The 14,501-nt window shown below is 44.7% G+C and overlaps 1 protein-coding gene across 2 annotated transcripts in view; it reads right to left on the bottom strand.

Moving 5' to 3' along the window:
* The window catches only part of ADAMTS2 (ADAM metallopeptidase with thrombospondin type 1 motif 2), a 255,023-nt gene that overhangs the window by 180,457 nt on the left and 60,065 nt on the right, over nucleotides 1-14,501 (bottom strand). Inside the window, exon 1 of one of the 2 annotated variants that reach the window (XM_042250872.2) lies at nucleotides 14,268-14,352. The exons of the other annotated variant lie outside the window; for it this stretch is intronic. The gene's annotated coding sequence lies outside the window, so the exon portion shown is untranslated. Of the gene's footprint in view, nucleotides 1-14,267; nucleotides 14,353-14,501 lie in introns of those variants that run through there. 2 annotated transcript variants of the gene reach the window in all.

The raw sequence follows: 14,501 nt of genomic DNA, 5'->3' as shown, positions 1-14,501 counted from the left end.
TGATTTTTGTATGTTGATTTTGTACCCTAAAACTTTACTGAATTTATTCATTAGTTCTAACAGTGTTTTTGATGGATTCTTTAGAATTTTCTATATACACGATGTCATAAGGAAACAGATACAATTTTACTACGTCTTTCCTATCTGGATGCCTTTTATTTCTTTTTCTTGCTCTGGCTAGAACTTCCAGTATTATTTCCAATAGGAGTTGTGAGAACAGGCACACTTGTCTTATTCATGATCTCAGAGAGAAAGCTTTTAACCTTTTACCATTGCGCATGATATTAGCAATGGGCTTGTCACATATGGTCTTTATTATGTTGAGGTATGTTCCTTCTACACTTAATTTGTTTAGAGTTTTTATCATGAAAAAGGTTGAATTTTGTCAAATGCTTATTCTGTGCATATTGAAATGATCATATTAATATAAATTTTATTTTTCATTCTATTAAGGTGGTATATTACATCTATTGATTTTCATATGTTGAACCAACCTTGCATCCTAGGGATGAATCTCACTTTGATCATGGTGTAGAATCCTTTTAATGTGCTGTTGAATTTGGTCTGCTAATACTCTGTCAAGAATGTTTGCCTCTATATTCATCAGGGGTATTGGCCTGTAGTTTTCTTTTCTTATAGGGTCCTCATCTGGCTTTGGTGTCAGGATAATGTTGGCCTCACAAAAATGGGCTTAGGAGTGCCCCCTCCTCTTTAAATTTTTGGAAGAGTTTGAGAAGGATTGACAGTAATTCTTCAATAAATATTTGGTAGAATTTACCTGTGACATCATGTAGTCCTGGGTTTTTCTTTGTTTGGAGATTTTTGATTACTGACTCAATCTCCTTATTCATTATTGGTCTATTGAGATTTCTATCTCTTCATGACTCAGTATTGGTAGGTGGTATAATTCTAGGAATTCATTCATTTCGTCTAGGTTGGTCAATAGGACTACCTATTTATGGTAGTCTCTTATGGTCTTCTGTATTTCTGTAATATCGAGTTGCAGTTGTCTCCTCTCTCATGTATTGAGTCTTCTCTTTTCCTTGGCAAGTCTACCTAGAGGTTTGTCAATTTTTTTTTAAGCCAACTCTTAGTTTTGTTTACTTTTTCATTGATTTTCTATTCTCTGTTTCACTTATTTCTGCTTTGATCCTTGTTATCTCTTTCCTTCCACTAACTCTGGGCTTAGTTTTTTCATCTTTTCCTAGTTCCTTCAGGTATAAACAGGTAGTTTATTTGAGATCTTTCTTTTTTCATTGTATGCTTTTATTGCTATAAACTTTCATATATGCATTTATAAATATATATAAAATTTATATATAAATTTCAGAAGTGCTTATATTATAAAATTTCAGAACATATATAAAATTTCAGAACTGTCTATGCCACATAAGTTTGGTATGCTGTGTTTCCGTTTTTTGTTTGTTTCAAGATATTTTCTTTATTTCCCTTTGATTTTTCCTTGGACCCTTTGATTGTTCAGCAGTGTGTTAATTTTATGAATTGTGAGTTTTTCAGTTTTCCTCTTGTTATTGGTTTCTAGTTTCATACCACTGTAGTCAGAAAAGTTACTTGGTATGTTTTCAGTCTTTTACATTTGCTAAGACTTGTGTTTTGACATAATATGTGACCTCGTTTGGAAACTGTTGCATGCAGGCTTGAGAAAAATGTGTATCCTGCTAATGTTGGGTGGAGAGTCCTATGTCTGCTTGGTCCACTTGGCCTACAGCATAGCTTAAATCCAATGTTTTCTTATCGATTTTCTGACTGGATGGTCTAAAGTCTCCCACTATTATTGCATTGTTGTCTGTTTCTCCTTTCAGATGTATCACTGTTTGATTGAAAATTTTAGGTGCTCTGATGTGGGGTGCACATACATTTACAATTGGTATATTCCCATGCTGAACTGCCACTTGACCATTATATAAAGACTTTCTTTGTTTCTTGTTACAGTTTTTGACTTAGTCTGTTTTGTCTGATAAGTATAGCTTGCCCCTTCCTCCTGGTTTCTCTTTGCATAGACTTTTTCCATTCCTTCACTTTGAGCTTATGCGTATCCTTAAAGCTAAAGTGAGTCTCCTGTTGGGAGCACATAGCTGTGTCTTGCTTTTGTTTGCTTGTTTTTAAATCTATTCAGTCATTCTGTCCTTTGATGTGAGAATTTAACCCACTTACATTGAAGTAATTGTTGATAAGTAAGGACTTATTGAAGCCATCTTGCTAACTAATTTCTGACTTTTTTATCACTCCCTTCTTCTCTTCCTATCTTCTTTTGGGAATTGATGGTTTTCTGTAGTGGTGTACTTTTGATTCTCTTCTCTTCAGTTTATGAACATGTTCACGTTGTGTGTATAAAGGCTTTCGTTTTGTGGTTCCTGAGGCTTATTTGAAACATATTATAGATACAAATGCATATTTTAAGTTAATAATTTAATTTCAATTACATGCAAAAACTCTGTATTTTTATCCCTCACTTCCACATTTTATATTTTAACATTATAATTTACATCTTTTTATATTCTATATCTACTAACAAATTATTGTAGTTATAGCTATTTGTAATACTTTGATTCTTTAACCTGTATACTAGAGTTAAGTAGTTAACATACCACCATATTACAGAATTAAAGTATTCTGAATTTGACCGTATATCTACCTTCACCAGTGTGTTATATACTTTCACATATTCATATTACTAATGAGTGTCGTTTTGTTTCAGCTTAAAGAACTCCTTTCAGCATTTCTCATAAGGCAGATCTAGTAGGGATGAACTCTCTCAGCATTTGTTTGGGAAGGTCTTTTTCTTGCCTTCACTTCTGAAAGACAACTTTGCCAAGTAAAGCATTCTTCATGGGTAGTTTTTTTTTTTTTCTTTTCAGCACTTTGAACATATTATTCCACTCTCCTGACCTGCAAAGTTTTTGCTGAGAAATCCACTGATGGCCTCATTGGGATTCTTCTATATGACAGAAATTTTTTCTCTTGCTGTTTTTAAAAATATCTTTGTCTTTGCTTTTAGATGGCTTATTATAACATGTCTTAAGGAAGGTCATTTTGGGGTGACTTAGTAGCTTCATGAACTTAGATGTCCAAATCTCTTTCCAAGGTTTGAGAAGTTCTCAGCTATTATTTATTAAAAGAATTCTAATAAACCTTCCGCCACTTTCTCCCCCTCTTCTCCTTCTTGGACTTCAGTAATGCATAGATTATTCTCTTAATGAGTCCGATAAGTTTCCTCATTCCTTTTCACTCTTTTTCCTTTTTGTTCTTCTGATTAGATAATTTCAAATGATCTGTCTTCTAGTTCACTGATTCTCTGTTTTGTGTTCTCTATTGAATTCTTCCATTTAGTCATTGTATTTTTCAGCTCCAAAATTTTGTGTGGTTCTTTTTCTGTTTTCTATTTCTTTGTTGAACTTTCCCTTTTGTTCTTACACTGTTTTTCTGATTTCATTAAGTTTTTTGTCTTGAGTTATCTTGTAGCTTTCAGATTCTCTTTAGGACAATAACTTTGAACTTTTTATCATGCAATTCATGTATCTCATTTCTTTTGGGTCAGCTACTGAAAATTCACTGCATTCCTTTGAGGACATGATGTTTACCCAATTCTTCAAAATCCTTGTGCCTTGCCTAGCTTTCTTCACATTTCCAGATTTTATAGACTGACTGACCTTCACCTGCGGCTGGTGGGGAGGGCACACTGGACCTAGTGGGGCAAAGCTCAAGTGTGGGGGACACTTGGTATGGCGGCTCTGGGTCCAGGGGACGCTTGGTATCTCATTGGCTCAGGCCGCTAGATCCATGACATCAGCAACTGTGTGGCCCCTGGTGACAACTACTGCAGTGAGCCCATAATGGCTGCAAGGACCCTTGGGGTCCTCAGGGGGGCCTGTGGGCTCAGCAGCTAGTTACCAGAGCTGGCAGTGGTGGCAGCCGGAACAAGCAGTATGCACACACGTAGCTTCGGGGCCTGTGTAGTGGCAGTGTCCACTTGTCGTTCGTGACAAGGGTCAGGCCCAGCAGGAAGGACCAGCTGCAGGCACACGAGCAGCTACCTGAGCCCTGGCTGTGATATGCACTCCTAGGGCTGCAGGGTCTCACCTTGGGGGCACACGTGGCAGCGGAGGCTGAGGATGGAAATCAAGTCGATGGCAAACGTGCACAACTGGGGGCTAATCCTGAGTATATGCACACTGGTGGGGGTCAAACATGGTCTAAGCAGGTATTCCACACTTGTCGTTCAGTCGCTAAGTCATTTCTTACTCTTTGCAACCCCATGGACTGCAGCATGCCAAGCTTCCCTGTCCCTCACTATCTCCCAGAGTTTACTCAAACTCATGTCCATGATGCCATCCAACCATCTCTTCCTCTGTCGCCCCCTTCTCCTCCTGCCCTCAATCTTTCCCAGCATCAGGGTCTTCTCCAGTGACTCAGTTCTTTGCATCAGGTGGCCAAAATATTGGAGCTTCAGCTTCAGCATCAGTTCTTCCAATGAATATTCAGGGTTGATTTCCTTTAGGATTGACTGGTTTGATCTCCTTGCAGTCTTTGAAAGAGACTTTCAAAGGGACTTTCAAGAGTCTTCCCCAGCACGATGATTTGAAAATTATCAGTTCTTTTGGAGCTCAGCCTTCTTTGTGGTGCAGCTCTCACGTCCGTACGTGACCACTGGAAAAACCACAGCTTGGACTAGATGCACCTTTGTCGGCAAAGTGATGCCTCTGCTTCTGAATATGCTGTTTAGCTTTGTCATACCTTTTCTTCCAAGGAGTAAGCATCTTTTAATTTCATGGCTGCAGTCACCATCTGCAGCAATCTGGAGTCCAAGAAAATGAAGTCTGTCACTGTTACCACTGTTTCTCCATCTGTTTGCTATGAAGTGATGGGACTGAATGCTATGATCTTAGTTTTCTGAATGTTGAGTTTTAAGCCAGGTTTTTCACTCTCTTCTCTCACTCTCACTGAGAGGCTCTTTAGTTCCTCTTCGCTTTCTGCCATTAGAATGGTATCATCTGCATATCTGAGATTGTTGATATTTCTCCCGGCAATCTTGATTCCAGCTTGTGATTCATCCAGCCCTACATTTCACACGATGTACTCTGCATAAAAGTTAAATAAGCAGGATGACAAAAATAAAGCCTTGGCATACTTCTTTCCCCATTTTGAGCCAGTCTGTTGTTCCATGTCCTTATGTCCTGCACGTATGTAACTGTAAAGGCCTGGGCCAGCTGCCCATCCTGTGTTGAGGGTGGGGAGGGGGAGGGTGGCAGCAGGAGGGCTTGGGTCCCTTGTGTCTGTGAATGCAATTATCCATAGAGCAAAGCCTCAGCAGTAAAATCTGCAGGAGGTCTGCAGCAGCCGTGCTGGCCACTGGTTTCTTTAGCAGTGAAAGCTATTGGGCTCCTCTGAAACACGGTCACTCCCACTACGCAGCTCATGGGAATCCCTGTTCTTCTTCCTAGTGGTTTCTATTCATCTCAGTTTTGCTGGTCTCTGGGTGAAACCAAAGCTGGTCCTTTGTGCATCACCCAAAGAAGCTAGCAAAGCTGATGGCTCACACCACTCCTTTTCCCAGTGAGGGAAACATTCTTGCTGGGGGTGATAGGATGACACACGCAGAATGAAACCATCTTCCTTCTCTTCTTGAGCTTTTATTCTCAGGGGTTTCTTTTTGGTTCGACTGTGTTACTGAAGTTTTTAAGTGGACTCCAGAGCTCTCCTAGGGCTGCTTCTGTTCATGGATAGCTGTTTAATTGTTCATCTTTGCTGAGGGATGGAGGTTGGGATCACCTAACACATCTACTTAGTGACTTCACTCAGGAGTTTTAAAAGCTTGAATTAATTGCTCCGACTTAAGAATCACAGGGTTCCACATAAATGGACAGATCTCAAGATTCTCTCAGAGCATCAGACGGGCTGGCACTTCCTGTTTCCCACCACCTTAGCTGGCAGTGGCCAGAGGTTCCCTCTAGGGTTCTCCCCTTGAGCCTCCAGAGAGAATACAGCCCTGCTAATAACTACTTTGGCCCCCAGACGTGAGAGAAGACGTTTCTCTTGTCTTCAGTAATTTCCCATAGCTGCAGGAAGCTAATACAGGGCCCCGGTGGGCAGAGGGGCGAGGTGGGTGGCCATTCTCTGAGGGCCACAGGATGGGGCGCAGGCTTTGCAGACCCCTGAGGACACATGTTTGAGGCATCCTGGACTTCTGGGAAGGGGTCTAGGACAAACAGGAAGGGCAGGAAGAATGAGAGCCAGACTGGGACGCCAAGGTCACCCGTCTGTGCCAAGAGAGAGGAGAAGAGAGACCCAGGGGAACCCTGCAGGTCCCCACACTCTGACTCATCCCTGAGTCCCAGGGCCCTTCCAGGTTTGGAGAGGGTGAGCAAATATCTGTGAGATAAGTGAGTAAGTGGCCCCGAAACAGCAGGACATGTCTCTGAGAGAAAGACAGATGGCGGGGCGAGGATGCTGCGGGCCATCCCCTTGTCCTAGCACGTGGTTAATAGTGTTCACACCAACAAACCTCTCTGTATGCTGCCATGGACTCTTCCCATGTCTGCAGTTTGGGGGCACACTGGTGTCTCGAGCCCATCTCACTGATGGAACCCAAAGACACATGGCAGGGTGGCAGTGGGTGAGTGGTCTGGGCGTTTGGTGTCCTGAGTTCCCAGCACCATTTCTGTCTGACCAGGCGGCCTCAGCCCAGGTGTCGGAGCTCCTGGGCTTTCGATACACTTGCCTGTAAAGGAGGGAGGGTTGTCCCCCTCCCCTCCTCACGTGGTTGCTGCAGGTACACAGGCAACCTAGGAGGCAGTCAGAATCAGAGCACACATAGGCAGCGCTCTGTAACCCAAGTGGTGTCATCTACCTGCTTGCTTTCCATAGGAGAAGACTGAGACCAAGGGGCAGGAAGCTCTGCCAGGGACAAACGAGGTCCAAGAATCAAACCCCAGACCCCAGATGGAATGAATATCTCCTAGGTGGAGACCCAGGCCTATCCTGACTTATTAAGGCATGGCATGGAGAAGATCCTCTGGAGAGGAACTGGCAACCCACTCCAGTGTTCTTGCCAGGAAAATCTCATGGACAGAGGAGCCTGGAGGGCTACAGTCCATAGGGTCACAAGGAGCAGACACCACTGAGCCTGCATGCATGAACTGGGGCACTGGGGTCCAGCAGGGCAGCCCCCTCTTCCAGAGTCACGGCCACCTGTGCCACAGGCCCAGCTTCCTCGGATCATTCTGGAGGGACCCGGTGAGACAATGACCCAGAACCTAGTCTGATGAGGAGCCAGTCTTCTCTGGCTTGAGAGACTCCAGGACTCTTTGGGGTCCCCCTGTCCACGGGGATCGGGTTCTCTTCCCTGGCCAGACTTTTCTAGTTAAAGGTCATGAGGCTGATGAACGGGCACTGGATCTGTTCCATGCTGACCTCTACCTTGCTGTTATCAGAAGCCAAGGTCCAAGCTGGCTAAGCTGCCTGGCAGGCACCCTCCAGAGTGCCATCTGAAGGGCACTGCAGTGCTCTGAGGGAAATCTGAAGTATGGTACCAGTTTACTCAAGTGTCCTTATGCAACCAGAGACTTCTAAACTGACAGTTCTCTCATGAAGAAGCTACATCCCTCACCAGCATCAGCCCATCTCTGACAAGTACTGAGAAACAAACGCTGGGGTCACACTGATGTATAAGCTGGGTCTGCCCCAAGAGCAGCTGCTGACCAGCGGCCGATCACCCCTCAAGACCACCAGCCAGAGCGCTGCTTGGTAAGGCACTCCCCACAAGGAGAGTGGGATTCCTTTCATTGCCTGCTTCTCAGGCATTTTAGTATGTATGCCGGGAATAATCTGTTTGAAAAACTGCAAAGGAAAATTGACAAGGGAGCAAGGTATAGAACGTGGGGTATGTTTTGCTGAGTCTTCTCCAGGACTTTGATTTTTTCTGCTGCCAGTGGCAAATATATCTGGTTTTACATGTAATTTTTATTAATAAGAATCAATTTCCTCTCCCCACTTAATAAATATTGAAGAAGTCTCTGAAGCACACTGATGTGAAGGGCATTCAATCAGGAGCCTGCCCATGTCTGTCCAGCCTGATGTTACATGGAGGGGCTGGCTCTCCCCGGAAATCCACTCTGCTCTTGAACTTTGTGACTGTTGGCCTAACCTGGCCAGGAGGGAGGCTCACGGGAGGACCCTGTCCCTGACCCTCAGGGTCCACCACTGAGGCCTGGCAGATTTTTGGTCATCCAGCAACCTAGATAGTATATTCAAAAGCAGAGACATTACTTTGCCGACTAAGGTCCGTCTCGTCAAGGCTATGGTTTTTCCTGTGGTCATGTATGGATGTGAGAGTTGTGAAGAAGGCTGAGCGCCGAAGAATTGATGCTTTTGAACTGTGGTGTTGGAGAAGACTCTTGAGAGTCCCTTGGACTGCAAGGAGATCCAACCCGTCCATTCTGAAGGAGATCAGCCCTGGGATTTCTTTGGAAGGAATGATGCTAAAGCTGAAGCTCCAGTACCTTGGCCACCTCATGCGAAGAGTTGACTCATTGGAAAAGACTCTGATACTGGGAGGGATTGGGGGCAGGAGGAGAAGGGGACGACAGAGGATGAGATGGCTGGATGGCATCACTGACTAGATGGACGCAACTCTGAGTGAATTCCGGGAGTTGTTGATGGACAGGGAGGCCTGGCGTGCTGTGATTCATGGGGTCGCAAAGAGTCGGACACGACTGAGCGACTGAACTGAACTGAACTGAATCCCTAGTTCTCAGATCTTGGTGAATTGTAAGATGCCTGCCCTTTTCCCTCCTTTCTCTAGGCCTTGTTCTTTTGCTGTTTGGTTTTTTACAAGGATGGCTTGTGGCATCTTAGTTCCCCGACCAGGGATTGAAAGTACCAAGTCCTCCTAACTGGACCACCAGGGAATTTCCTGCTGTTTGGTTTTTGATGAAGCAGTGACTAGAAATGGAAACTAAAAGTTAAACATTTCTCAAAACCAAGAGGCTTGACAGATACCCTCCGTCACTTTGAATTCTTAGCTCTAGAGACACTGACCCTCCAGGCCAGTCTATATCCTGCCTCCATGTGTGAGGCGCCCAGTCTGCAGCCCCCAGGGGCTCCCCCAGTGGAAGCCACCGGCCGCAACACACGCAGATTCCTGTGCGCGCGGGACAGGGGTGGGGGCTGTCACTCAGCCTTGTCACTCTTGCAACATGCAGTCCCAGACCGTCATGTGTCTGTCAGGGTTGCCGTGGTGATGATCGAGAATAGAGAGAAAAAAAGAAGTTGGTCCCAAAACAGAAGGATCCAGACTAGGACAGAGGACAAGACAGCATGTGTCTGCAGCAGCTCACAGACGCCCCAAACTTGACTTTGCTCGGAAGCACACACGCCTATGTGTAAACGCACATGTCCACGCACACACACACTCTTCCCACCGGAATTCCCCCAAATGCTGGCATCTGACAAGCATGCATCTGTCCTCTACCGCGTCTGTCAGCCCCTGCTCTGCCCCTTGCAGAACATCACCTCCTGGAGGGATCTGCGTGAGGATGCCCCAGTGGCAGAGTCCCTGCCTCCCCTGCTCTCTGCCTCACTTGGTGGCCAAGTAGGCCTTGCCATGTGCCATCCAAATCCTCCTTCCTCTTGAGGAGCCATCCCTCCTGCTGGTGTATAATCTCTCTCCATATAAACAATCAGAGAGGTGTTAAAGTTCTGTGAGTATCAAACCGAGACTATCTTTGATTCAATCAGAAAGTTTAAAATAGAACTGAAAAGGGAATAATTTTCTCACTATGAATTTCATGCTTTTTAAAATATGAAAGAGCTTTACTGGGCTGTAATTCATATATCATACAATTCATTCACTTACACCATACAACTCAACTACCACCACAATTTTAGAACATTTCAACATATCCCCCAAAGGAAACCCTATACACATTTGCAGCCAGTCCCCATTTCCTCCCAGTCCCCTCATCGACCCTGCTGCCATCGGACCCTGGCAACCACTTAATCTACTTTTATTTCTCTGTGGATGTCCTTATTCTGGACATTTTCATATACATCGGATCATACAGTATGTGACCTTTTGTGACTGGTTTCATTCCCCTAGTAAAATGTTTACAAGATTCCTAATATGTCAGCACCTAAGTTCATTTTTATTGTCCAATAATACTCCATTTTACAGATATTCCACATTTTATTTATCCATTCACTGGTTGATGGACATTTGGATTGTTTCCACGTTTTTGGCTTTCATGAATAATGCTGCTTTGAACATCTATGCTCAAGCTTTTGTATAGACATATGCTTTCATTTTTCTTGAGTACAGACCTAGAAATGGAAACACTGGGCCATACGGCAACTTTATGCCAAACCAGCTGCACAATTTCACATTCCCACCAGCAGTGTATAAGGGTTCCAATTTCTCCATGTCCTCGCCAACACTTACTATCTACCTTTTTGCTTCTAGCCCCCCGTCTGTGTATGGACTGACGTCCTATTGTGAGTGTGATTAGACTTTTCCTGATGACTAAGGAGGTGGGCATCTTTTCATGTGCTTGTTGGACATTTGTTTCTCTTCTTTGGAGAAATGACTATTCTGTCTCACTGCTCATCTTTTAACTGGATTAATTTCATTTTTGAGGGGTAAGAGTTCTTTATTCTAGATACAGTTCCCTAATAGATACATGATGTGCAAATATTGTGTATCATTCTGTAGGTTATCTTCTGACTTTCTTGATGGTCTTCTTGGAAGTTATAAAGGACATTCATAAAGTACACCTTATCTGCTTTTTCTTTTATCGTCTGTGCTCATGGTGTTATATCTAAGGCTTTGCCTCAGTTCAGTTCAGTTGCTCAGTAATGTCCGACTCTTTGCGACCCCATGGACCACAGCACGCCAGGCCTCCCCATCAATCACCAACTCCCGGAGTTTACCCAAACCCACGTCCATTGAGTTGGTGATGCCATCCAGCCATCTCATCCTCTGTCATCCCCTTCTCCTACTGCCTTCAATCTTTCCCAGCATCAGGGTCTTTTCAAATGAGTCAGCTCTTCACATCAGGTGGCCAAAGTACTGCAGTTTCAGCTTCAACATCAGTCCTTCCAATGAACACCCAGGACTGAATAGTAAAGATTTGTTCCTACATTTTTGGGGGTTTTATAGTTTTAGATCTTACATTTAGATCTATGATCCATTTTGAGTTAATCTTTCATGATATGGGGTAGGGGTCCAACTTCATTTTTTTGCTTGTGGATATCCAATTGTCCCAATACCATTTGTTGAAAAGACTATTCTTTCCTCCACTGATGTCTTGGCACTCTTTTTAAAAATCAATGCAGAGTTATTTCTGGATTCTCAGTTCTGTTTCATGGATCTATATGTTTATCCTTCTGTCAGAACCGCAGTCTTGACTACCATAACTGTAAGTTTTGAAATCAGAAAGTGTGAGTTCTCTAACCTCATTCTTTTTCAACATTGTTTTGACTATTTTGGGTTTCTTGTATTTTCATATGAACTTTAGCTTGTCAGTTCCTGCCAAGAAGCCAACTGGGATTGTGACAGAATACAATGCCTTTTAGCATCATGTCTGGCGTCACACTGATTCACCCTTATGCCAGCCCTTGAGGAAATGCTGGCCTCGAGAGAACACTGCATTAGAAACCGAGAGGCTGGGATGGGAATCCTAACTCTGCAGACTAACCAGATACGTGACCTTGAGCAAATCAGGGCCTCAGGAAGCTGCAGTGCACAGACGCATTGTGCCACCTCTGCCGCTCGACAGAATCCTCTCAATAGCATCACCTCAGCTCCACTTTATATCTCTTTTCATCATTCCTCTCCTGCCACTTAATGCAGCCCAAACTTGAATTAAAAATTTAGTCCCCACAGATAAGGAAATCATAGGTTAAACGTATCAGAACTGACCTCTTCATCTATTCCACTGCAACAATTACGGTTGCAAACCAGAAGTCATTTACCATATATTCTGAAAAGGAAATCCATGCAATGTAAAAAAGAATGCATAATTCAACTTTAATAACTTGGGGCAAAAACTGTCAAACAAGTCAGCAAAAATGAAAGAAAAGGGCAGAGGAGGTAGAAGAAGTCTAACTGTATCAATTTCTTAAACGTACATAAAAGGATCAATCGTTACTGACAAGCTGGTAAAGTTGATAGCCGTAAGTTTAAGAATACTAAAAGAGCCATAACTAGAAAAATTAATATATTCCTTCCAAATAACTGAACATGGAGAATAGAAAATAGAAAAACAGCAAAAAAAAAAAGCATAAAAAATGTAAGTAGGATGACAGAAGTAACAACAAATATATCTCTTATAGCAATAAATGTAAATGCTCAGATTACTTCCAAAAATTTCTATGACTTGCCCCCAAAAATGACAAAATTTATGCTGGATCAAAAGAGTTTTACAGATAAGACTTTTCACCACTTAAACAACAAATACATCCATGTCATAAGATTGACTAAGAAGGCAGGCCCAGCTCTACTGTGACGATGAACTTAGGTAAAGTCTTATATGTCTCCGAGCCGATTGTCAGCACAACCTAACAGAGCAGAGCAAGCCCACTATGTTACTCGGCTTCGATTCAAATGTTGCTTCAGCACTGGCTAACTGGATTCAGCTTCAGTGTTTCCAGCATAAAATAAGGATAATGATAATATTCACACAGTTGGTTTGAGGGTTGCTGCTGCTGCTGCTGCTAAGTCACTTCAGTCGTGTCTGACTCTGTGCGACCCCATAGACGGCAGCCCACCAGGCTCCACCGGGTTTGAGGGTTAAAGCAGGTAAAGCAGTCAGCACACTGCATACGTAACGAACTAGCCAATATCACCCTTATTAGTAAGACAAAGGGGAAGCTGTGTGGGCAGACAAAGAGCTAACAGAGCCACGGTGTGGAATGGGTTTTACTTTTTTATCACTGTTGTCTGTACTTTTTGACAATTTTTTTCTTTTTTACAAAAGGCACACATCAAAACAATTTGTTTGGAGAAAGGAGCAGGAAGAGGGGGGATGGGCAGGGAAAGAAAGATAAGGGAGGGGAAAAAATGGGATAAACAAGATGCTGACGAGAATGCTTCACGGGGACCTGCCAGTCTTCTCACTAAATCAAGCAGCGCCAGGACGGCTCCCACGGGAGCTGGCCTGTCCGGCCCGTCAGAGTCCACGCCAGTGCTGGGGAGGGCCTCCAGGAGCTGGTCTCCCAGCCAGGCTAAGAGAGAGGGCTCAGCAGGTCAGGCCCAGACCCCAGGACCGTAACAGGCCTGCCCATCCATCACAAGAACTGACACCCACCCCTGCCAGATGCTCTAGCTGACATTTCCCAGGTCCTACTCAGCATGAAGACTGTGTCGGGGAATGTCCCCAGTCACAAATTAACATTCGCATAAATAACAAGGCACTCTCTAGCAAAGAAGAAAGATGACTCTTGCTGTAGGAACATTTGCCAAAATACCAAAAAGGGGACTTTTTCTTTCTGAGCTTCCATATCTCAGCAGCTGGGCCCCAGCAGACTATGGCCTTGAGACCCGAGGCGGAGGTGAGCTAAACAGAATGAAGTCCAAGTTCCTTGTTCAACATCCTGTTAACAGATCCTCCCCTGAGCTGGCGCCCAACCCTAGGGCATCCCAGCCCGCACAGCACACATACCAGCAGCTAAAAGCCAACACACTCGCACTGCTGTCCAGCAGGCCTCCCTGCCTCCTTGGAGACCACGCACACCCTGCTTTCCCTCCCCTCCTCTGGCTTGCCCGGGACCAGCATGTCTGAGCCCCAGCAGCCCTAGCCTGGTGCAGACATAGTCTGGTCAGGGGCTGGGGACTGGAACCCTTGTCTAGGAGCACCACTGTCTGCTTTTGCCCCAGATGTGTGTTCTTTGAGGTGCTACTATGAAGGCACTAACACCCCCATAGGCAATGTCACAGGTGGCTGGGGTCCTGGGCCGAGGAGTCACCAGCCACCTGCACCCACAGAGCTTCAGACTCTGCACACGCTGTCGCTCAGTCATCCTTGGCGGCCAAGAGACCTACGCTGGCAAGCAGAGCACACGAGGTCCCGCTCCAGGGCCCAGGTGCCTGGCAACCCCAGGACCATCCCTCGGCCTTCAAGCAGACGCACTCCACACTGGCCAGCTTCCTCCCACAGGACGCCAGGGCCAGCACCTTCTCCACTACCTCTGCCTTCATCTGCTCATCTCATCAAAACACTGTTGTCTGCGTGTCTTCAGCCATAGAGATTTACCTTCCTGATTTCTGGAAGTCAGAGACCAAGTCAGCGAGGCTGTCGGCAGGGTGGTTTCTCCTGACGCCTCTCTCCGTGACTTGTAGGTGGCACGTGTCCTCCCGTGGTCACCCTTCTACGTGAGTCTATGTCCAAATTTCCTCTTAATAAGGAAGTCACGTTGGGTTAAGGCTCCACCCAGCTGACTCATTTGAAAAGACTCTGATGTTGGGAAAGACTGAAGGCAGGAGGAGA

This window comes from Ovis aries, chromosome 5, assembly GCF_016772045.2.
Source record: "Ovis aries strain OAR_USU_Benz2616 breed Rambouillet chromosome 5, ARS-UI_Ramb_v3.0, whole genome shotgun sequence".
NCBI classification, from domain to species: domain Eukaryota; kingdom Metazoa; phylum Chordata; class Mammalia; order Artiodactyla; family Bovidae; genus Ovis; species Ovis aries.
The sequence above is the reverse complement of the archived record's forward strand: the minus strand, read 5'-3'. Positions and strand labels throughout refer to the sequence as shown.